The 23,727-nt window shown below is 48.7% G+C and overlaps 1 long non-coding RNA gene across 1 annotated transcript in view; it reads left to right on the top strand.

The window, feature by feature from the left end:
* Window positions 1-16,462, top strand: part of LOC144157674 (uncharacterized) — a 31,785-nt gene extending 15,323 nt beyond the window's left edge. Inside the window, exon 4 of the long non-coding RNA XR_013319817.1 lies at window positions 16,256-16,462. This is a non-coding gene — a long non-coding RNA (uncharacterized LOC144157674). The remainder of the gene's footprint in view (window positions 1-16,255) is intronic.
* The last annotated feature ends 7,265 nt before the right edge of the window (window positions 16,463-23,727 follow it).

The raw sequence follows: 23,727 nt of genomic DNA on the forward strand, positions 1-23,727 counted from the left end.
GAAAAAGCCTATAACATTTGCCGCATAGATTGCTACTGTCTTTTGAGTTGGGGCTCTCGTTAACTTTCTCCGTGTACATATACTTAGCTGTAGGCTAGGGTATTGTGTCTAGATTACAGTACATTTGATATCATGGATCTCGAGAAAATTGTAGCGTTGGGCTGCCAGCTTGGGATGTCAGGAGCCTAACTGCGAAAGTGGGTCGCTCGGAAAAAAAGCAGAAAACGAGAAAGTTTATAGGGCAAGACAGGCAGAACGAGAAGAGGCTGAAAGAGCTGAGAGGGAAGTAAAAATGAATTTCAGAGACAACTTCGGTTGGAGCGAGAGAAAGCTGAGCGAGTGGAGAAAGCACGCAAACAGGAGTTAAAAGAGTAGGGGCACAAGTTTATGGTCAGCGCTTGAAGCTCGACTGCTCATCAGCAGATCGGAGCATGGAAGGGCAGAATAGGCGCCTGGGCAACGGTCTAATTAGTGTGGCGTCATGGCGGCGATGGAAACAGTCGTAGTTGATTTTACCCAACCGGACCAACCGCTTCCGCTCACTGACTAGCCCGAGTCACTGTTTATTATTGATACCGACGCTGGCTAGTCAGTGAGCGGAAGTGGTTGGTCCGGTTGAGTAAAATCAAGACGGACTGATCAGTTGCAGTTGCGAAAAGACACCAGCGAGGATTGCTGCACTGGATGGGAGAAGCCTGTTTTTGTTTTTACCCAACCGGCCAATTGGGTAAAATCAACACGGACTGCTCCCATCGCCGACATGATGCGACTTTATTTAAACCCTTACCAGGCGCCTGTGCCTCAGTACCGACCTTGCAGACAAGGTTAAGGGAGATTTCGGAAGCGCGGCAGCGGACAGAAAGAGTGCGAGCCGAAAAACCTCGCTTAAATGTTCCTCTTGTAACAAGTTTGGGTACATTGCCAAGGACTGCCGTAGCACTTTTTAGAGAAATAGTGCTTGCAGGTGTTTTACGTGCGGGCGAGCTGGACATAAGGCGGCTACATGCAGGAGCAGCAACAAAGAAAGGCGCCGGGCTTTCAGAAAATGCGCACCACCCAGGGCAGCCAAGGAGTACGATGTTACTGATGGCCCCGAGGAACGAAAAGGGGGAAAGGAAATTCACGTAGCGGATACATTACATTTGCGTCGAAGACACTGCGAGCGCTTGAGGGAAAATTGTCGCTCCACCGGTACAAGCGCTCCACCGGTACAAACAGAGTTATGGTGCTAATGGATTTAGACCGAAATGACGATTTCCCTTAAAAAACAAAGGCAATGTACAGTATGTACGGCTTAATGCGAGAGTTGCCGGTAGCACAGATCGACGTGGAAACTCTCTACTTCCGCGGAAGTGTAACCGCCCTCTGTATGGAGAGGTCCATGTATGGCCTCATCCTCGGCAACATTGACGGCGTCAGTGGCCACGACGACCCGATCACTTCAACGGCCAAAGAAGAGCCACCTGCCGTGGCGGTTGAAGAGGCCGATATAAAGGAGCCACGCCGCGACCGCGATGTGTCGACTGGCGAGACAGCTGAGGCTGCCGTACCGCAAGACACGAATAGGAGCACAGAGATAGTGCAAGATGAGTTCGATCAGAAAGATGAACTCGATGAGGGAAACACGAGGGAAGAGAAGAGTGGCCGGAGTACTAACCTTGAGAAGAAAGTGGATGATAGTGCGGTAAACAATTGTGCTAGGGATTTTCATCCAAGGTGATTTTCAAAGAGGTGATCGAATTTGTATCGCGATGCGAAGCGCCGAGCAGTCGGGGAGGCTCGTGGACGGCAGCAAATGAACCTGGCCGAGCATGAAGTGCGGCGAGAGGCCGATGGATGGCGCTACCTGCGTGCAAGAAAGAACACAGCACCGATCCCTAGAATTACTATCCACGTGCACATGAGGTTACACATGCGGGAAAGGGGATGATAGTATTTTGAATAACCTAATTAAGGATAGTCATTCGCAATTGTAGAGATAGCAGCGACCAAATATCTGCCTCCGTGCTAAGCCTAGAGTTCCCAATACCCGAGGCGAACTGTGCAACACAAGTCGGCTGCAGCTGTTGGGGAAGGCGTTCTTCTAACGCTCGTCGCGTTCGTGCTGCGTTTGGGTTGCTCTACCTTGCGGGGGGGGGGGGGGGGGCACCAATATTCGGTTCCCCTCTTCTAGAACTGCGTATGTGCAGCACTGCCATATTCCGCTGACTGGCCTCGCAGCGACCCTGCACCAGCCCCTCCGGGCGACGCGGCGACCGGCGGCGGCCGCATCGCAAGCTGCTTCATGCGCGCATCGCAGGCCGCTGCAGAGAGCTTGTTACCGCCTGCCCGAACGTAAGAACGAAGTCACACATGCGAGGAAGGGTATGATGGTGAGCTGAAAAATTGTGGCAGGAATTGTGACCAGCACTGGTGGTGAAAGTGGCAAACCCACATCTGCAGAACTTCGCTGCATCCGAGTCGGCCATGAGCCGTTGGGGGAGAACACCTTTCTAAAGCTTTCCCCCGAGCGAACTTGTTGCGTTTATACTTTCCTCAGGCTCTCCTATTCCAAGGAAAGATTGTGTGAGGCTTCCATTCACCCGGCAACCTTGTGGCCCGTATCTGAATGGGAACAGAAAATTATAGAATGAGCTGTTCCGGCCGAGCGGTCACGCAGCGCCGGAACTTCCAAATATGACGTCATCTGCCGCCGGCCAATCGCGCAAGGCAACCGAGGCTCTCCCCACGCTCATGGGCAGGGGTCGTTTTAGTGTTGTACGGAGCGGCGTTACAAGGAAGTTCCTGAAACTAGTTCCTTTTTGGGGGAACGGAGGAACGCCATCGTTCCTCCGTTCGGTGGAACTGTAACGGTAACTCTTTGGGTTTTTAAAGGAACGACAGGAACGGCGTTCCTGCCGTTACATCGCTAGGATTTGGGTGTTTTTGATGCTAAGGCTCGAGTACAAAAACCCACAAGTCGCTACTGAGTTTCTCTTACTATAAGCTGGTCAATTTTCCCGCCCTTCAGCCATAAGTCATTCCTCGAAGGTCAAAGGCAGAAGAATAACCACGCAGCAGGCCGCAGCTTGTGCTTGCTTTCATGCTGGTTGAACTTACGCGGCGTACGACGGGTGAATAGAGTAGCCGCGAGAATGCTTTTCACCTTTCTTCGTTGTCCTGGGGAGGCCAGGACGCGCATCTGGCCGATAGAATTGGTCCCTGGCGTGGAAAGTTTGTCTAATACTGGATCCGCAGATTTCGGTGTCGGACATATAGGTGCAGGACGTTTCGGTCCGGAGATTTCTGTGCACGGATATTTTGGTGCACGACGTCTTGGCCCAGACCTTTTGTGTCACGGGATGTCCCAGGCATTCTTTGAACATTTTAGCTCTGGTATTGTAATTTGTGACTTGATATGATTTTACGTTCGAGACTTGTGCTTGCGCCACACTGCGTGGAAACGAATGCTAAACCATGGCGGAAAATTGCCACGTAAAACTCAATTTCTGTAGTAGATGGTAAAAAGCAACGTTGTTAATTTGCATCCGTTCAACCATTTTTTTTTATAATTCTTGTGAACAACCCCACTACTTTAAGTGTTAGTAAAGCGATTTGCTTTCACTTCACCCTACGGTGCAAGACGCTACTGCTTTTAGTCCATCCTCCCCCCTCTGCCCCCCCCCCCTCACAGCAAAACATCCGCGAAAAAAACAAAAGAAAAACCAGGTTGATTAAGCCCGTATGCATTCCGTTTTCATGATTTTCTCAATCAATCTCGTATTCGTTGCATTTGGTGTCGGTTCTACTTAAAACTAACCAACCAAAGATCGCACTTACGCTGGCGTTACTTAAGGGCTGGGAAGGCTGAGCCCTGCCGGCTACCAGCCCCCTTGGTAGAGAGAGAGGGGTGTCACTTGTGGTTCCCAATTGCGTCAACTGGACTTCGAAAACTTGAAGACGACTGTTGCCGCTCTCGTCACACGAGCGCATTCAATTTTTTTTCCTTATAATGAGAAAGCAATGTATGCCTGGGGTGTCCATGATATGCGCGACGTGAAGAGTTAATTCCCAATGGGGAGACTGAAGGCGAAGAAAGAGTGATTCCTGGAGTGGGGGCACCATCGGTATGACCGCGACGCGCGGAAGGGTGTAGCCAGCAAACGATAGCGCCCATTGTGTTCTCAGCGGCTGTTTGGGTGGCTTTTTGTTTCACATTATAGAGATTTCGTGAGCTCGTGGTGAATTGTAAGCTTTTTCCTGTATCACTGCGGTGAGGCTTCGGAGACCGCAAACTCCGCCACGCCTGTAGGATTGCCAGGGAAAACCGAAAATAATATGACTGAAAAAAAATCTGGTCGAGCTTCAAGCGTACACGCGGGAAGGGGCGGTGGTGCCGTTAGGATAAAGAAATAAAATATTAAAATGTGGTGAATGGTGGCATGTAAACACAAAACGAAGGTTGGATTTTCCGAACAGGATGGGTGGAATTTGTATGCACAACCCGTACGCGCGTAATCAGCAATTGAGACGCATAGAAGCTGCGGCTGTTTTCAAAAAGCCCCGTTCTTTCCTAACGACAATATCCTAGACCAGTGTTCGCAAATTCATTTAAGCAAGGCAGCCCAGCCTACGTAATACTCTTCACAAGGTTTTCTGCATTCTAGGGGGCTAATTAATGTTTGATACGTTTTGGATAGTGAGAGTGTGCATGTAATTTTTGTAATTTGAGGTTGTGTAATTAAAAAAATACTAAAAAGGCGTCGGACCATTGTAAACACCGGTTAATTGTCTTAGCTACAAAAGAGCCAACATAAATTACAACCTGTCGTAAATGAAAAAAGAACGTGTGCTAAATAATTCAATCGGCTGCATAACAGCTGTCCCCAGGAATAGGTATTAAACAAAAATATATAAATGTAGAATTTCTAAAAATAAATGGCAAAGATCAAACATGACATCAATCAAAAAATAAATGCACCGCTCCAGATTGTTGTCCATAACCCACGTTAAACGGAAATAAAAATATAACGGCTGTCGCAAACAGGCAAGCACCGGATAATTTGGTCGCCGAAAAGTTTTCGCACCGAAATGGCCGTACACCAAAATGTCCGTGCACCGAAACGCCCGTACACTGATATGTCCGTACACCTAAATTTCCGCACTGCAACATCCTGCACCGAAATGTCCTAGAGCCGTCTGGAGTTTGTCCGGTGCTCACTGAAAAAATTTACCTAGGAGATTTTCTCTTGATTATTTTTATCTCCAGATAATCTGCTGCCGGCGGTGTTATTAGTTGTATAATATACGTAGTTCGATGTGAGTTTAAAATTTCTCAATTCATTTCGCCCCAGGAATATCCTCATTGTAACATTAATGTAGCGACACGTTCCAATGTTCGAAGTGGAGCTGGAACGCGTACCTTTTGCAATAAAGGAACTTATAACAAGACCTCTTTCAAAATTGGGAAAGAACTAGGAACGAGCTTTCGTTCCTATTTTAGAGGAACGTGTACAACACTGGGCCGTTTGTTTTCACGAAAAAGAATGGGTGGGGATATTCACACATAAAATAAACATGTTTTTCGAATTCAGCTTCAAGAAAACCGTAATGTAATTCTGCCAACAAAGTTTTTTTTGGAAAGCTCTGCCGGACTTCCTCCACACGGGCGGAGCTGGCAGCGCTGCATCTGGCCGCCGACCTCCTTCTCGAGAGGTGGCCCCATAACCACCAAGGGTCAGTCATCCTCACGGACTTCAGGACTGCCCTCCTGCTGCTGCACGCGGCCGATCACCCTACCAAGAACAGCGGCTACCCGGAGCGCTCCCTTGCAACCAAGTTGCGCACTGCGGGCTCCCGCGGCTGTGACCTGCGGCTACACTGGCTGCCGGGCCGCAGTGGCATCTGGGGAACGCGGACGCCAACGCCCGAGCCAGGGAGGCCTACCACGAGGGCACCGCAGTCTCCGAAGACGTCACCGCGTTCGACAAGGCCCGCACCGCCCTCGCCCGCATGGTGCAGACGATGCACCCCGACCCTCGGGTCGTGAGCGGCCTGGCGCTCCGACCCTTGCCCGCGCGCGTCAGCAGGGATGCCCGAGGCCTTCTTCTCCGCATGCAGCTCGACTGCCGCAGTGTGGCGGAGCATCTCCACCGACACGGCCACAAGGACTCCCCTACATGTGCGGACTGTTCCGAATTGGAGACGCTGGAGCACCTACTCTGCTTCTGCCCCTACCACGCGGGGCCGAGAGGAGGGCTCCACCGAGCAATCCAGCGTCGAGGCCTTCCCAGCGCCGGCATGGAGGGCCTTCTGTTCCCGAAGCCGCCTGCGGCAACCCAACGGGAAGTCTGCCCATCTGCTGAATTACCGGGAGACGACAGGCCTCACGCAGTGGTTGTAGCCCGGAGTGCAGTTATTGACTGATTTGCCCGGACTGACAGCTTCCTAGGACTGACAGCTCTCTTTATACCTTTCTCTCGCTCCCTCTACTTTATCCTGTCACCCGCCCTCTACTTCCCTTCTCCTGCACTGGGTTATATGCAGGCCATCTCCCTGGCGAGCTCAAAATATCCCCAGTGCTTTTCCTTTCCTTTTCCTGTCGCAAACCACAACCACACTTGAGGCGGCAGCTGCCATCGTAAATGGCCAATTCACTGGGTGGGTTATTTATATTGCTATGACTACGTTAAACTTCATTCTGTGATTACCATATTTTGTGCATTATTTTGATTTGGCACTGTCCAAAATTTACGCGTTACAGAAACTTCAAACCTCCTCCAAATGCCTCCTCCTCATACATCGACCCTCGAACACTGGAACCCTCCACGTTGACTTTAATGGCGCACTACTCTCTAGAAAGCGGTCTAGCGCGAGCAGTTTAGAGCCGTGAGCCTGCTCTCCTCACCCCACGTGGCCTCTTCCGCCTTCGTAAGGAGCCATTCAGCTTCAACTTGAACGGTTTATTTTCAAGATGTCCCAAGCCTCGAATATCCCACCCTCTACTCCCACTTCCCCCACTTGACCTAGCGTCTTCCTAATGTAATAAAGGCTATCTCCTCCTCCTCCTTATTTCGCGCCATTCACCGTCAAACTTTGTGTCCAGTGAGCTGCCTGTGCTGCATGTGGACGTTTTTCCAACTCCAGGTACAAAACGCATGCACTAGGCCAACCTTCAGCAAGCTACAGTCTTGGTTTTAAAGTTGTGCGGTGGTAGCTTTCCTGACTCGATCGACGGGCTTGTGGTCGAACTTTATCCAAACCAAAATATCTGTAAATTTATTTTACATATTTCTTTTTATTTCTTAGTGGGAGAATGACGTCCTTTCGAAAAACGAATGCATTTTCTCCTAGACTGGTTGGTCGAACAAAAAGCTTTGATGAAATCTACACCCAGATATCATTATCATCCAAAGAAGAAGTGACAACTGGGCTAGTTTGTAATGCATATGGGACATCTTGAAGGTAGCGCACTTAAACACGGAAACTAGCGAAAGAAACGACAAACCACAGCGCTGACTCACAACTGATTTTTATTAGAACAGACACACACCTAAATACTACAACCCAAACCCATGTGACCAGACATCATACATCCGTCACAATCCAGCGTATCATTTCTAAAACATGACAGGCATGAAACAGACTGTGTGGATGAAGGCGCGTGTTATATTTACGTTACAGAGCGATTTAAAAATTCAAACTCACTCTCATGTAAATGAAGTTAGAATTTTTAAATCGCTCTGTAACGTAAATATAACACGCGCCTTCATCCACACAGTCTGTTTCATGCCTGTCATGTTTTAGAAATGATACGCTGGATTGTGACGTATGTATGATGTCTGGTCACATGGGTTTAGGTTGAAGTATTTAACTGTATGTCTGTTCTAATAAAAATCAGTTGTGAGTCAGCGCTGTGGTTTGTCGTTTCTTTCGCTAGTGTCCGTGTTTAAGTGCGCTACCTTCAAGATGTCCCATATTATCATCCAAACTCTGATCCAAACCCAGATATCTTTATTTCATTTTGCCCACTTTTGTTTTATTTTCTCGGTGTCGTCCGTAATTTTACGGCGGCATTCCGTTCCCTAGTGGGTACAAGCCAGGCACTACCTGTGCACGCCAAGCGCCATCTACTCGTTTGCTCGGAACACTCCTTCTGTTCTTTTCAGCAACTGCTAAACAGACTCATATAATGCGTATTGGTAGCGCAGGGGGATAATCCCGGGTTTTTGAGTCAACGTCCTGGGTTCGAGCCCGAGCAACGGTAATTGTACTTCTGCTCAATTTCCCTATTTTTGTTTGTTACGTTTTAGGTCGGCTTAGGACCGAGGCTAAACATATCAAAGCGTTTAACTAACGCTCTGCACGGCACCGTCAGTGCCGGGATTGTGCCTACCTCGAAACAGAATATCGCAATTTTACAAGCCGTTTCTGCCGTTTCTCTGTGACACTTGCCTAACTCCGGATGCCGGCATTTGGGCTAAGAGGCCCAGTTATTCTTTTGCAAAATTATACATTCCAAATATCATGCCATGTATTCTTTCGTTTCGGGATTCAGTCGATCACCGGGAGAATATTGCATGCTCTTCCAATTACATACCGACGACACTGGCATTCCAAACAGTATTTACATTCACATTGACGCATAGGCCCATATCTGTGCGCGTATACAGCCATTTTAATACGTAGAATTTTGTTATAGGCAATGGAGCTTTCAGTTGTATTAAGTACAAACACTTAACAACATTTTCGACCTTTCACGGTACCTTCTGAAAGTCGGTTGCAACCATGAATATTTTTCTCATCAACCTATATATTACCACATTCGAACACGTGAACAGCGGAGGTCTTTCCATGCTAGTTCAGTGATTTTAATTCCATCAAAAGGCATTACACAGCGTTTTGGTGCCACAGATGCTTCACAGAATACACAGTTATTAGTGTAAGTAAAGAATATTTTTTTATCATCACACGGGTACACTTTGTGGGATTCCACAGTCGGGCCTCAAAGGTAAGTCTTCTCGCTTCGGGGTGTAACCAGTGCATCAAAAAGAAAAATACACAAAACAGGTTAAGGCTATATAACAGAAACAGTTTGTCATAACTGGAATATCCAAAGAACGAAAGTGCGTTGTTAGGTGTTTACGACAGCAGATGCTACTCAGGGCGAGGTGACATTGGCCAGTGATCGTTTGTGAGCCTTATGCCGTCGGTGCTTTTTCGTTCTTTTCTTCACATTAGACAGACTGTCCAGGGATTGCTTCATTTCACGGACGGTGCTCACGCTTCGCCTGAGGTCGTTTATGGCACACGTGATGCTCTCCTCGGGGTCCGCCAGAGGCGCGTAAGTGCCGTACTTCAGGGGCAAGTAACGGAAGGAGTACGCCGACGAGAACGCCACGGTCCCGATAAGCGCGAAAGGAGAGCCAATCATTCAGAACCTCTGAAATCACTGCAGAGCAACGTGGAGCTGTGACCTTGGCGCGAAATTCATCAGCTACGCCTACTTCACTGACGCCACGCTGGAGAGCTATTGATAGGGACGGATGAGCTTGACTCGTTGTTGCTCTCAGGCTGCAGAAAACTTGCCAAATGCGAATGTCTCTGGTGTCAGTGTGTCATGGCAGTGTGTCGTGTATCTCCCTCTTCCTTTTGTGTTCGTTTTATTCAAGCTGATTCCCACCGAAGTTGCCAAATGCGAGTCAGCGGTTTGCGGGGATCAAGCTTGAAACAAAATTCTTTCCAACGCTGTCTTGCGAGCTTATTCAAGAACTTCTCAATGCGCTTCTGTGCATGCCTTGAAGCTCAAAAGTCATCTGGTGATAGGGGTTTTATAGCACGGCGCTCCACTCTCCCGGGAATCGCGCGAAGGCGTTCATACTCTCCGTCCACTGGTCTCCACGCCCTTGGAACCAAGCTCTGCCGTGCTTACTATGACTGAGCCCTGACAATAGCTTCCGCTAGCTCTTTGTTCGTAGACAATGCGTCAGCATTAGCTTCCAGCATGTCTGGGAAGGTAGTCCAGTTTACAGTCAACAGTGGCCGCTTGATGGTAGCGCCACCGACTCCATCAATCATGCTGTAAGTTGGGATGTGGTCGTTGCCGAAGCTTTCAATGTCTGGATACCAGGATGCGAGAGGCAGCAGAAAAGTGGACACCATACTCACATCCAATACGTTTGAAAACCGGCCCCGAAAGAACGTGGGACAACCACTGTTGAGCACTGTTAGTCCTGCTTGGCTGGCCACATCGAGCAGACAGTTTCCCCTCTGTGTCGTCTTAACACTGCCCCAAGCAAGATGGTGCGTGTTAAAATCCCCTGTAAGCAAGTGCGGTGGCGGTGTAGTGTTCAAGATGGCTTGCAAGCGCTTAACTTTGAACTTTGCCTGAAGTGCAATGTATCCAGTGAATATAGTGAAAGTCACGTGATTGTGCTTCACCGTAGCCGCAAAATACCCATTCGAGTCATCTGGCTCCACATTGTGCACTAGAAAACTGAAGTCATTACGAATGGCAAGGAGCACTCTGCTGTTTTCTGAGCTCGTCAAAAATCTATACCGAGAGTATCCCGAAAGACGGACATCCCGACGCAGTCTGGATTACGAAATCGCGATGACTGGGAACCCATGCTTACTGATGAGTTGCCTAAAATCAGACAACCGGGATGATAGCCCGCAAGCGTTCCACTGGAATACTGTTGCCTGATTCCGAAGAGTGTGCATCGGCTTTGTCATAGCACTCCCAGAAGAAGTTACAGCCAGTTTCGGAGGGATGGGGTAACGGTGTCAAGTAAAGAAAGAATAGCACGAGTCACACGAGACGCGAAAGGTGCTAGAACGAACCGTACGGCATTAATTGGGAAGAATATTGATGCACCAGAGTTACTGGATGGTTGCATGCTCTGCCGGCTCATGCGGTATTGGCTGGCACGTGTCTAGGCACACTGCCGTGTGGAGTAGGAGCAGTGGGAGGAGTTGAAACTTTAGTAATTTGATCAGGCTTCCGCGGTGGTATCGGCGGCAACTCAGCAAAGTCAAAATCGCTGTTCTGACTTTTCCTCTCTTCTGTCGTTCTTTTGGGGTCGCGACGCGTGGAGTGCTTTTGGATTCCGCCGCCTTTGCTGCCTTGTAATTTACATTGTTTTGTCTCTTGTACTTGTTAATACTTCTCTTTTGTGGACACGTTGGGCAAAAGTTGAAGTCAGTACCATGAGTCCTGCCACAGTTTGGACAGCGCTTCTCAGTTGAAGTAAATGCCTTCAGGTCATGGTCGTCTCCACAGCGGGGGCCACCAAACTTGCGCTTGCACTTTCCAGGGATATGTATGTTTGCTGAAGAGCTGTATGGGAGCTGTGGCAAAACTGCCCAGGCTTGTTTCGCGCACTGCCCCCACTAACAACAAGCGAAATACGTATATAGGTGCAAGAGTGAGGATAAGAGTGACCACACGGCTGCGCAGTCGGTGGTCTTATCTGCAAAAGGCTGTGTCGAGCGAAACCTGCACAAAGGTCCGACAATGAAGCAAAGACCGCCAGTGTCTATTGGCATTGAGTATGGCAAAAATGACTCTCCGCCGCTACGTCTGCAGTCGTGACAACAAGTTATTGAGCTTCCCGCTCGGCCCGCAAGCCCCAAGCAGCTTGCCGAGAAGCGTTCCAAGCAAATACCTGCCACTTTTGCCCCCAGCCAGGCACCCTGTATCATCTGGTCTGGGAGTGCCAACAATCCTAATTTCCTCATATCCAATCCCCGTCCCACTTACGAGGAGTGGGTTGACCGGCTGTACAGCTCGGATCTCTCGACCCAGCGCATGCTGATACAGAGGGCACGAGCAGCCAGCAAGGACCTGGGCATCCCGGACTAGCGGACCCCACCAGTGTTGCTCTCACCATCCTGCACCATTAAGCTCCCAATTAAAGATGTTTATTCTATCTCTCTCTCTCTTTCCAAGCAAATGCACCTACCTAGATCCAGCTTACAGCCGTCGACGAATTCTAGCTCCTCATTTGTCACGCGCTTTGAAGCCGGACGTTCAATCCTAGCAACGTTTTTGCACAATCTGGCCTAAGGCATTTTATACTCCTGAACACCTTTTCGCCGTTTTTATAAGAATGGTTGTAAACCATCTTGTCAGTACCGAAACAGGGAGCATCCGAGTCGTTCAAAATCGAGCAACTGCGTTTTATTGGCATGGGTGCGGTCTAAACCACGGATTATCTGAACTCCGTCCGCTAGCTGACAATCATCAATACTTGGTCACTGCAATATCCGAACCCTGCCGGCAATCGGATAGCCCTTTGTGGAGGTACTCGCTTCATCAGTTTCGGCGAACATGGATCAGAGCCAAGTGTTACTAGGAATTCGTCAGGACTTCCCCTTTAAAATTTTCAATGTCGCACTGGATGCTATTGTCAAATGTACAGCAGCAACAATAAATCATGATCGCGCAACGTTCTTCCCAATGAGCGGGTATGCTGCACGGAGAGCAAACTTCAGCGTTATGCTTTGGTGGATATTTTGACCTAGACCTCCCCTGCACTTTGCTCACAGGTGACTGCAAGGCACACCATGCAGCTTCCGGCGAGCAAAACAACGCCAAGGGGAAGGTGTCTATTCCGTGTAGCCGGGGAAGTGGAGCTCGACGCGGGAAACGCGCATTGCCGGCACGCACACGTTGAAAAACCTCGGAAGTGCTGGAAATTACTATGAATCGTGGTTCCCTGCCGTCCTCCATGTCTTGGTGTTCTAATGTAGAAAGTTTTGGTAGTGACGACGTGGCCTTATGCACCAAAATTTAAGGAATAGGCGTAAAATCTTCTTAGCGGAACGTATACTGTGTGAACTGGGGTACCTCATAAAACCAATCAGAGTATAATTCTTGGGCCTATCAATAAGCGAAGAGTTGACAGTTGCTACTCGTCGGGCCAAATGAGTATCAACACGGCAAAGTGTACCACTAAGGTCATACACACCACTTGATGGCACTATGAACATTATCTCGCTAATCGTTGGCTGATTATTTGAAACTTCAACTCAGAAGATTTTCAGAAAATTGGATGCTTCAAGGCCGGCTCCAACCGGGGTACGTTTAAATAAAAAGATTTGCAGTGATCCCGTTTCAGTTTCTGCAGCTTTTGACAACTTTTTAAACAATTATGTACTAGTACATGACGAACGGGGATGACCTTGGTATATAGGTATTGCGCAATATACTTTTACGAAGATGACATTGTTATCTCTAAGGAAGGTATAATTAAACTGCTTTTAAAATTGGATGACAGGAAGACTTCAGGGCCCGATAAAATACCTACCGAGTTTTGAAAGCGCTATTGCGCATGGGTAGCAGTATTCTTGGCCAAACTTTTTGCCTCCTCATTGGAAACTGGTGCTGTACCACGTGACTGGCTGCTAGCGACGATTGTGCTCGTGCACAAATTAGGAGAGAAGCATATGGTTGAAAACTATCGCCCAAGTTCAGTACACGTACAGTAGGGAAAGTGGCAGAAAACGTAATTGGTAAACATCTTGTTGTGTACTTTAAAAATAACAACCTCTTATAACACAAACAACATGGTTTTTGTCGACGCCTTCCAACTGTGACACGGTTATTGGAAACAGTTCTGTATTTTGTTGCAGCCATGAATTCTAAAGAACAATTTGGTGTTATATCATTATATTTATCAAAAGGTTTGACAGGGTATGTAACAGAAAACTTCGAACTAAGTTTCACGTTACGGTGTCAACTTACAAATAATTAGGTGGATTTGACCTCACTTGATAAATCGTCTACATTCGTGGAAATAGCTGGAGAACGTCCATTTTCCGTGTTCATTTTTCCCGGTGGAGTCTAAGGCTTGGTTTTAGGTCCAGTTTTGTTTGTTGTGTACATTATGGTCGTTGCAAGTGGTGAACATCCCAACATCAAAATGCTATTGTTTTCTGACGAGTGTGTTTTGTTCACACGTGTAAAGGCTATATCTGACCAAACTTAATTGAATGATTCGTAACAGATTAGTACAATTGCTGTGCACAATGGGTATAGCAATCAACTATAAAATTCTCCCTGCATGGTAGTTTCAAACCAGAAAACGCACTTCATGTTCGACTATATAGTCTACATGAACCGAATCAAAATATCCACAGAAATTAAATATCTTGGATTGACAATTACAATTACCCCAAATATGAATTAACATGTCGACAATATCTGCCGATCAGCCCAGCGAAAACTCGGACTATTGAGAGGTAATCATTATCCTCATCAGCTTATCTACACCCACTGCAGGGCAAAGGCCTCCGAAATTAAACTTCAGGGGTGGTCCCGAAATTAAACTTCAGAGGTAGTCCTTCTCAAATTAAACGTCAGGCGTACGAAACTATTGTTCGACCTACCTTAGAATAGGGTAGTGTAATCTCGGACCGGTACCACCAATATCAAATAAATAAATTGAGCGTGTTCAGAGGGTAGCAACGCGATTTATTTTCTCCATTTTTGAAAGGCGCTCTCAATAACATCTCTGATCTTTGAGATCAAGTTCGCAGAGCTTGCAATTCGTAGAAAAATCATGCGACTAAAACATTTGTATGACCTTTACAACAATAAGCTCAATTTAATACCTTAATCTCTATTTGCATACACCAGCAAGAGTTTGATCACGAAACAATCGTCCACATGGTGACATGCCGTATACACCAATAATTGACACATTCAAAAACACTTTTCTTGTTAGAAAAATGGTGAACTGCAACTTCGTTTTCGCAGATTTCTGTCAAGATCTAGACATTCGAATCTGTCGTTGCGAAATTAGAATTGTTGTTGTATGATATATTTCCCAATTTATAATAGCCCGACAGGGCTTTCAGTATTTTAAATAAATAAATAAATAACCATTCATCGGGGATGTTCAAGCGTACACCCGCGCCCACAAGGGCTCTATGAAGAATAATATTAAGCAGCCATAAAGCGCTGGGTACAGTTTTTTTTGAAGGTTGGATCCACGCAAATCACCAACACGCATATTATAGGTGTTCCGCGGCATGAGAGCCCCACCCAGTGAGATATGCCTATTTTCTTCTATAGTTCTCAAGCGTGGAGTCAGTGCGGTAGACGCTGAGGAACATACAGTGGAACCCCGATAATGCGACGTTCAAATGACCAGCCGAGAAAACGGTCTCACGGGATAGGTGGGCTTAGAACTTATTTAAACTACTATATTCGACGTGTTCTCTCGTGATTTGCAAACCTTTATCGGAAATCCCAAATTTCAAAATAAGAAACACCTGTTTTGTGCCCCCCTCCCCTCCACGGGTGCTGAGCTAGCCGGCCAGCCAAGGGCGGCGCGATGCGCAACACCCGCACCATCCTGCGGTTATTACAGCCCGCCAGTTCTGCGCCGTGCGCGCGGGAGATAAAGCCGACGTAATATTTAATGGCGAATACCTCAGTAACCTCTGATTTGCTGATGACGTTGCCTTCCTATGTAATTCGGGGGAGGAATTGCAAACCATGCTACCGCACTGGACAAGCCGCGTAGAACCGTGGGCCTGAAAATTAATATGTAGAAAACTAAAGTAATGCTCAATAACCTCGCCAGAGCGCAGCAATATGACATAGGTGACGAGGCAGTGGAAGTAGTAAGCGAATATATCTACTTAGGACAAGTAGGAACCCCGGATCCCAAACATGAGGCAGAGGTAATTAGAAGGATAAGAATATGGTGGAGCGCATTCGGTAGGTATTTCAAGATAATCAATGGCAGCCTACAATTGCCACTTAAGAAAATGAAGACAGCTGTACAGTACCGGTACTCACCTACGGGAAAGAAACTTGGAGGCTCACGGTTCAACTTAAATTGTGAACGACTCACCGAGCAATGGAACGGAATATGATAGTCGTAACATTAAGGGACAAGAACAGAGCGGAATGGGTCAGGGAACAAACAGGTGTCGAGGACGTATTAGAAAAAAATAACAAGAAGAAATGGGCGTTGGCAGGGCATGTAATGCGAAGGCACGATAACCATTGGTTATTAAGGGTAGCAGAGTGGATCACCAGAGAAGGCAATCGTGGAAAGGGGTGGCAGAAACCTACATCGGCAGATCAGATCAGGACATTTGTGGGAATAAATTGGTCGCATTAGCACAGGACCTGCATAATTGGATATCTATGGGATAGGCATTTGCCCTGCTGAGGGCGTAGCTAGGCTGATGATGATGATGATGATGATTTTGGGGGTCATGGTGTGTTTGTTTGAATGTGATTGTTTTATATTTTCAGTGCTCAAGAGGCGACCCACCCTGCTGCAAAGGTTCATATTGCGTCTTCATAGCCCCGTTGATTACATTCTGCGCTCCGGTTCGGAATTATATAACCAGTAAATAGGTCAGCTCGCACAATGTGCCAAAGCTGGGATTTGTGAACTCTGAATAAAAGGCTGCACTTAGAGCTGCTGTAAAAATGCTCAAAAGTCCTAGCTGATCAAAAGTCCCAGGGCATCTGCACTAACGTGAATTTTGGGAAGGGGCGAAGCATGCATTCAAGTGTGTTCAAATACGGCAAGTCTCTTTCTTTCCCCACAGCACGCGCTGTTGGAAGCCAGAGGTGCACCGGCAATCGTGCGCTTGCTGAGGCTGTGGCGCCCTCTCTTGAGTTTTCCCAGATTTAAGCGATTTGCATGCCCCGTATGCCCCAGTTTGGGGTAGTGGAAAGGGTCAACGCGAGAGCAGTGCAATGCCCGCTCCTCGCCTTGGTGGCTCGTACTCGGTGATCAATGAGGCCCCGGCGCTGGTAAGTATGCCTGGCCTTGCTTCGACCGACCACCCAACCCCATCAGGATTGCCGTGAGAGCCGGTAGGTATTTTAGTGTAACACGAATTATAACCCGTCTAGAAACAGTTTGTGGTTGTCTTGACGAGGGCTGCAGCGGGCAGCGAGCGTTCATTAAATCTTTAATTCATGTTAGTTTATTTTGGACCAAGGTATATCTATTGTAAAATTTTCTTTTATTACACGTTACGTTCTAGCATAAAATGTGGGAAAATGAGTGTCCTGGTGTTTTAGTACCGTGACTACATCAGACGACGACGACACAAGACGCCGACAGCCCGAGCCCCTAACGGCCATCGCCCCTAAGAAGCATGGCCCTGGGATTTAAACACGTCGTCTGACAATGTACAGAGGGGAGTGGACAGTACCGAGGCCTAACTCTAGTGATGGATGATTTCAGAAAGGAGATTGTGATTTCAACGACTAAAAGTTAAAAACGAAGAAAGTGTATACCTTACATGGTATGGCCCTTGTCGGTTCTAAGAAGTCCTTCAGACAAAATAAGGGCTGGGCGAGAAAGTAGCAGGTAAATATTCACCATTTCATGTATTTATTAAATATCTGGCCGAATTTCTCACCGGTGGTCTTAACATTGTGCACAATGTAACAGGAAAAAGCGGTATTTTGAATGCACCAAAATTATGTTTAGTTTTCGTGGTCTGCTTAAACTGCAAATCGTTTTTTTTGTTTGAGTTCACCAACAATATAAATCACCGTACCAGTTCGCGAACCGGTTCAAGTTTCCAAACCGGTTCGGGTTGTGATTTGGTCGAACTGGAAGGGAAACGGAACAAACTTTATTCATCCGAACCCGAACCGTAACCGAAGAGGTAATTTTTTCGTTATACAGACTGATTAGCACAAACACTTCGCGTTGTTAGCAACTGCTACAGGGCCTGGATGTATAATAGTGTACCAGCCCGGAGTGTCGGCTGCTGAAGGAGGCGAGAAAGCGGACGTAGAGCTGGTTTGCAGTTTCAAGACAAGGCTGTTTATTTTCAAAACATGCGTACGCCGACAGCGTCCCCCGCCGAGGGAAAGAACAGAACCCCCGCATTCTTCAAAACAGAGAGGAAAGGGCCCTCCAAGCTAGCAGACGGCAACGGCACCAGGAATAATGCCAGGAGTCGGCCGGACAACAAGTTTAGCTTTCCCCGAAAGGCGACCGTTGAAGAGGACGGAGAATGACCCCCGTAGTAAGCAGGCGGCAGCGTCGCCAGTACGCGTCTTCCACAAAAGTCGAACGGTCGACAAGCCGGAGGCCGACCGGACAGAAAGGAAAAGTTCCCGTCGGCGGAAGCCGCTTGCGCTGGGGTGCCTAGTGGCATCCGCTACAGAGGCCCCCCCCCCCCGCCCCTAGATTGCGGAGCTTTTAAAGAAAGGCAGCAGTTACCGGCTGAATGCCGAAAGGTCAGAGTCCACTTGTTACCACTGAAAACGTAATTGAGAGGCTGCATTACACAAACCTCAATATGAACAGGCTTGGCGTGGTCGACGGTGACGACTGCTCGTGTGCCCTGCACGTCGATTATGATGACGTACCAGAACTTTGAAAGGGCCGTCGTACGGCGGAGTGAGGGGCGGCTTCGTTGCGTCGTGTCGCACGAACACGTGTAGCGGGTCCATGTCGGGAAAAGTTGAAACCTTCCCATTACGGGCGATGCGAGGTGCTGTTGGCCTGAGTTGCGCAAGCCATGCGCGCAGCTTCTCGATGTGGTCGGAGGCTGCTGGGGCGGAAAGTGTCTGGTCGGAAAAGAATTCTCCCGTGAGGCGCACTGTTGAGCCGTACACCATTTCCGCTGCGCTGAAGCCGAGGCCCTCCTTCACCGTTGAGCGTAGGCCAAGAAGAACGAGTGGAAGCTTTTCCACCCAGTGCGGGCGGTCTGGTTTCGCTGTAAGTGCAGCTTTGAGTTGCCTGTGCGAGCGCTCAACCATTCCATTGCTGGCGGAAGGAGGGGGGGGGGGGGGGTAGGCGGTTGTATACTCCAGCCTCGTGCCGAGGAGGGTTGAAAGCGCGGAAAAAAATTGGCCGCGTTTCTGCTCCTTTCGTTGCAAATGTCGTCAAAAGACGGTAGTCTTTGTAGACATTTACCAAGGAAATCGTGCTCTGCGTGCGTTCTAAGCAGAACACGGAACCTAGCTACTGGGACAACCGATTTAGCCCTGGCCAATACAACCTTGTGGGTGCGTGCCAAAATATTTAAGGACATCATCATCATCATCCTTCGTTGCTGTTATCGCGTGATTTTTCATATGCCGCCTGGAAGTGGCGCGGGCAACAGCAGGCGGCGGTTTTCTGCAGTAGATATAGAATATCGTTTGCTACCGAAAAACCAAGCATCCATGAATTTATAATAAAGGAACACTGTAAATATCCTTGTGTACTAATTCCGTGTCTTATATTTGCGTAATGTTTTGTTATTGTTCAACAAAGTTGACAAGTATGAACATACCGGTCTGAGACGTTTACCTTTGGCTGACAGTATATAAGACTATTGCGCAATATCTACTTTTCTTTGGCCGGGCGGCTGAATCGAGCCACTCAGGAGCGTAGTGCATCTCGTAGTTATCGCGGAAGGGCCCGCGCAGCCCTTCGTCATCGTGCTGCTCGTCCAAGCGGCGAAATGCCGCCACCGCGCCATCACTACTTCAATCTTCGGGTGCCCTCGGGCACTTCGGTCGACGCCGTAATCGATGCGGCCGAGGCCATTGTCCCGCCGACGGAGCTGTACAGCGTACAACACATGGGCGTACTGGATTTTCAAATAAGAGTCAAAACAGCGTCAGCGGTAAGGAAATTTCTGGATACCAACGATCTACGTATAGCAAGCAACATTGTCACTATCGAACCAGCAACCAAGCAGCATGTCGGCACTGCCGTCTTCTTCCTGCCAACTTTTCACACGGACGATGAGCTAGCCAAAGCCCTTGAACCTTACGGGAAAGTTGTGCAAATAGACTCGAGCCACTTCAGAGACGAGCCGTATATAATAACAGGACTGCGATATGTGAAAATGGAAATGTGCATGGACAACCCCGTACCGAACTTCTTGCGAGTCAGCGGCCAAAGGGCTACGTTCGACTACTGAGGCGTGCGGAAACTGAGTCGACGCTGTGGCATGGAAGGACCTTTCAAGGCCTAGTGCATCACCCCGCGTTGCGACAGGTGCGCAGTTTTTTGGCACGCGACAGAAGGCTGTGAGCGCAATTGCTCGCGGTGTGGCGGGACGCACGCCACTGTAGACTGGACGGCGCGCGAGCCGTACTCGATAGTGACAGCCGGAGGACTTTCGGCGGGGTTTCCCCCTCTGCAGGAACGGCGAGAGCGGCGACCCAGACCGAAGTGGGCCGAAGGAAAGGCCGATAGAGGGGAACGACGACGGCGGAAATATGACAACCCTTGTAACCACCGACGACATGACCAGCGAAGAAAATACGCAGTCTCGCAATATCCAGGTAAACCACAGTAAGGAGAATGAAGGCAACGAGGAAACGCCGCCTCAAGCAGCGAACGCGATGGTCGACAAATGCGCAGGAGGCAAAGGCGGCGACAAGACGCCAGCCGGTGCGGAAGGAAGACAAGATGGCGACGGAGAAAGTCGACGAGACGGGGAAGACGGCAGCCATTATGGTGACAGCCGGAAGCCATCCGGTGCGGAAAGGAGCCAAGATAGCGGCGGCAGCGGCGAACATAGACAAGAGCCCAAAAGGAGTTTTTACCTTATGATTCAGCTCATTCAAAGACCATCAAGAGGGCAATAGCGGCGTCATGCTTACAGTCATCCCTCCTGAAATCTTGCATCCATTACGCAGACAAAAGCTTCAGAGTACAGGTTACTCGGCTTGAAAAAGCCGGATTTCCTTGCACGGTACTAGTCACAGTTGTTGAAACCCTCCTCCAGAAGCTTAAGGGCCAACTGCACTAAAATTTTACCTCGACCAAATTTATTTTTAATGCGTAGTAAGTGCCCCCAAATCAGCTTGGACACAAGTGGTAGCCCCGTGAAACGCTTCGTTAATCAGTCACAAGCGTTTAAACATCGCCTCCTGTAGGAGGCGATGGTTTAAAAAAGCTCCGCCGCAGACCATGCTGCACCTGCCGGCCAATCGCGTAAACATGCCATGACGCGCCTGTGACGTTCCAGCCGTCGGGGGCTCCTTTCTCGGGCCAGCCACGCCGCTGGAGAACAGGTTGAGCCCTGCTGCGCACGCTTCACCCATTTGCGCGCGTAGAGCTTGCTCACAGACTTTCTCCCGAGCTGGTGACCGTCCGGCCACTCACTGGACGGCTGCAACGTCACTACAATCGCCGCGCTCTCCTCGGTTTCAGTTTAAAAATCGCCGATTTTTGCTGGCCACTTGCGGCGTCCACGCGCGTATTTTAGCTGTTGTATATTCTATGTTGCTTTCTTTTTAAGCAGACTATACGAAAATAGGGTTTTCAAGAAGTCGAAATTTTGTGTGCAGTTGGCCTTTAAGGGCAGAACTGACCGCAGAACCGAGCCAGTGACGAAAGAAAAAATGGCGGCCGTGGTGCCTTATATCCACAAGGTGGCTCATAATTTGAAAAAAGTCGCCACCCCGCACAACGTACCCGTTGTGTTTTCTGCCCCCAAAAAGCTTGCGCAGCGATGTCCACGAACTTGCGCCCCAGGCGACAAGAAACAGGCTTGCCAAAAGCGGCATGCTAATCATTACGTGGACTGCGCAGTTGGAGTGGTCTACCGCATTCCTCTGACATGCGCCAAAGAGTACATCGGTCAGACGGGAAGATGCGTAAATGACCGTGCAAGGGAACACTATCTTTCACTAACAAACGCAAAGGGGGCACACTTGCCTACCCACTGTAGCGAGTGTAGTTACAGCAAATGCACCCCTTTATTTCAGGAGATTAAGATTGTAGGCAGAAGCCGTGATAAGACAGCGCGAGAAATAATGGAGGCTCATCATATCAGGAAAATGGGTGACAAGTGTGTTAGCGACACTTCGGTATGTTTTCGTGGCAAAGAGCAAGTGTTTTTGGATCTTTTCAAAACGTGATAATGGGCTCCGGCGACTTTTATACTTCGATGCTTTCGGCAAAACAAACACAGTTGTAAGTGAGCGCTAGTCCCCTCTGGTCTTTCTGTGTCTTTGTCGAATTTTTACGCTCAAGTTTCCACTTATAGACAAGGAAGAAGGCGTGCGGCTCGCGGACGCGGAAAACCGAGCTTGCGTCGCGATGACGGAGAGAACAAGGGAGCGAGCGACCACTCGAACCAGCTGGGCGCGCGACGAGGAGACGACAACGGACGCGACCCGGCAGACGGGCGAAATGTGGCGGCGCACAGCATGCTGCGGGCCGTGGCGCGGGACGACTGGACGACTCTTGAGACTTCAACGGATGACGATCGCCTCGTCATAGATGAGCAAATATCGCATGCAACCAGCGGGGACAACGGGACGAGTGCGGACGAGCGGACAGTCAACGGTGGGGTGAGAGTGAGTGCAACAGAGCCCGGTGACGAACTGAAACGGTCAAGCAAACAGACCAGCAGTGACGCCTCGGCCAGCAAAGCCAAAAAGAAGCCCAGGAATACGAATAAGGGTTAGCAACCAAACTCGCTCCACTCGAGCGAGTGGTCGAGTAGCGATAACTTTGAGGATCCCGAGGACGATGAAATGTATTTTTAGGATAATACAATGATAAGGTTGTCTTTTCAATTTGTTTTTTTTTTGGTTGGTTCATTTGCTCGTGTGGACAGAAGGGGAGGCCGCACTCGCGCCCAGCGTACGCGTCTGAGAGCAATTACGCCCCATTAAAACAGTATTTCACTAGTTCAGGTACAACAACAAACGGTAGAAAATAAGCAAACGTATGGGAGCGGGCCAGTGCGTACAAGCTGGGGGTGCGGGAGCGGCAACCCAGTCTTTTTGTGTTTTGGCGTTTCTTTTGCTTATACATCTTACGCGAGCCCTTTTATTAGCAAACGGAGACACCTGCACTCGGGGCGACGAATAGGGGCCACGAGCAATAGCAGGCGGGCACGCCGACCAAGAACGCACAGTATCAGGCGGTTTCCGGCGATAAAGAAACGCACGCAAGGTATCTCTTGCTTCCTAGCTTTAGCGAGCTCCGTAGCTTGCCAGCCTGGCGCGATAACTGCTGTGCCTGAACGGGTGACGATGGGAAAGTGTGCCCGCAAATGCTGAGTGATGAGCAAAACGGTGTGCCTTGCGCGGTGCGCACTCACCAGAGAAGCCAATGCCGTGCCCTCCCCTCTTCCTCTAAGGTGGCTTCGTCCCCGGCGTCGCAACAGGTGCACAATGGTTTTTTGTTCACAGTTGGTGTTTGGGTTTTATTTCTTTCTCTCCTTTTTTGTCTGCCCGCCGAGTGTTTGTTGGCCGAAAGCGGAGATTGCCTACCGATTGCAGATAACCGTAATGCCGTGTGCTCCGAGTGCCTTTCCTTTTTTTTGAAAGACAAATCATGCCTAAATAAAGACAGGACTTGGATACGTGAAAGTGTTAGCATTGGATATGTGTTACCAACATGTCGGGCACTCTCAGTGTGTTCGTTTTCCGAAGGCAAAGTTGTCTGCTGAGGCATGAACTGTCGATGCTGTCCTGTTTTCATATACCATCGAAGCCTCTGTCATAGTGTGAACCTGTGAAAGGCCTCAACGACGTATCCATAAAACAATGCTGAACACCTGGGCATGGAATGTTCGGGTCTTTAGATCGCAGACCAAACAACATCAAATAATAGATCTTGCATTACGGCAGACCAAACAACGTCAAATAATAGATCTTGCATTACGGCAAAGATGTGACATACTCTGCTTACAGGAAACAAACGTAAGATTCCTTCAGGATGTCCAGAAATTTGAGGTGCAGTTTGGACAGAAGGGAATCTTTTCATTTCCACTGCAAAACTTCTGTCG

This window comes from Haemaphysalis longicornis, unplaced genomic scaffold (assembly GCF_048455015.1).
Source record: "Haemaphysalis longicornis isolate Haplotype H1 unplaced genomic scaffold, Haemaphysalis longicornis Haplotype H1 scaffold_10, whole genome shotgun sequence".
NCBI classification, from domain to species: domain Eukaryota; kingdom Metazoa; phylum Arthropoda; class Arachnida; order Ixodida; family Ixodidae; genus Haemaphysalis; species Haemaphysalis longicornis.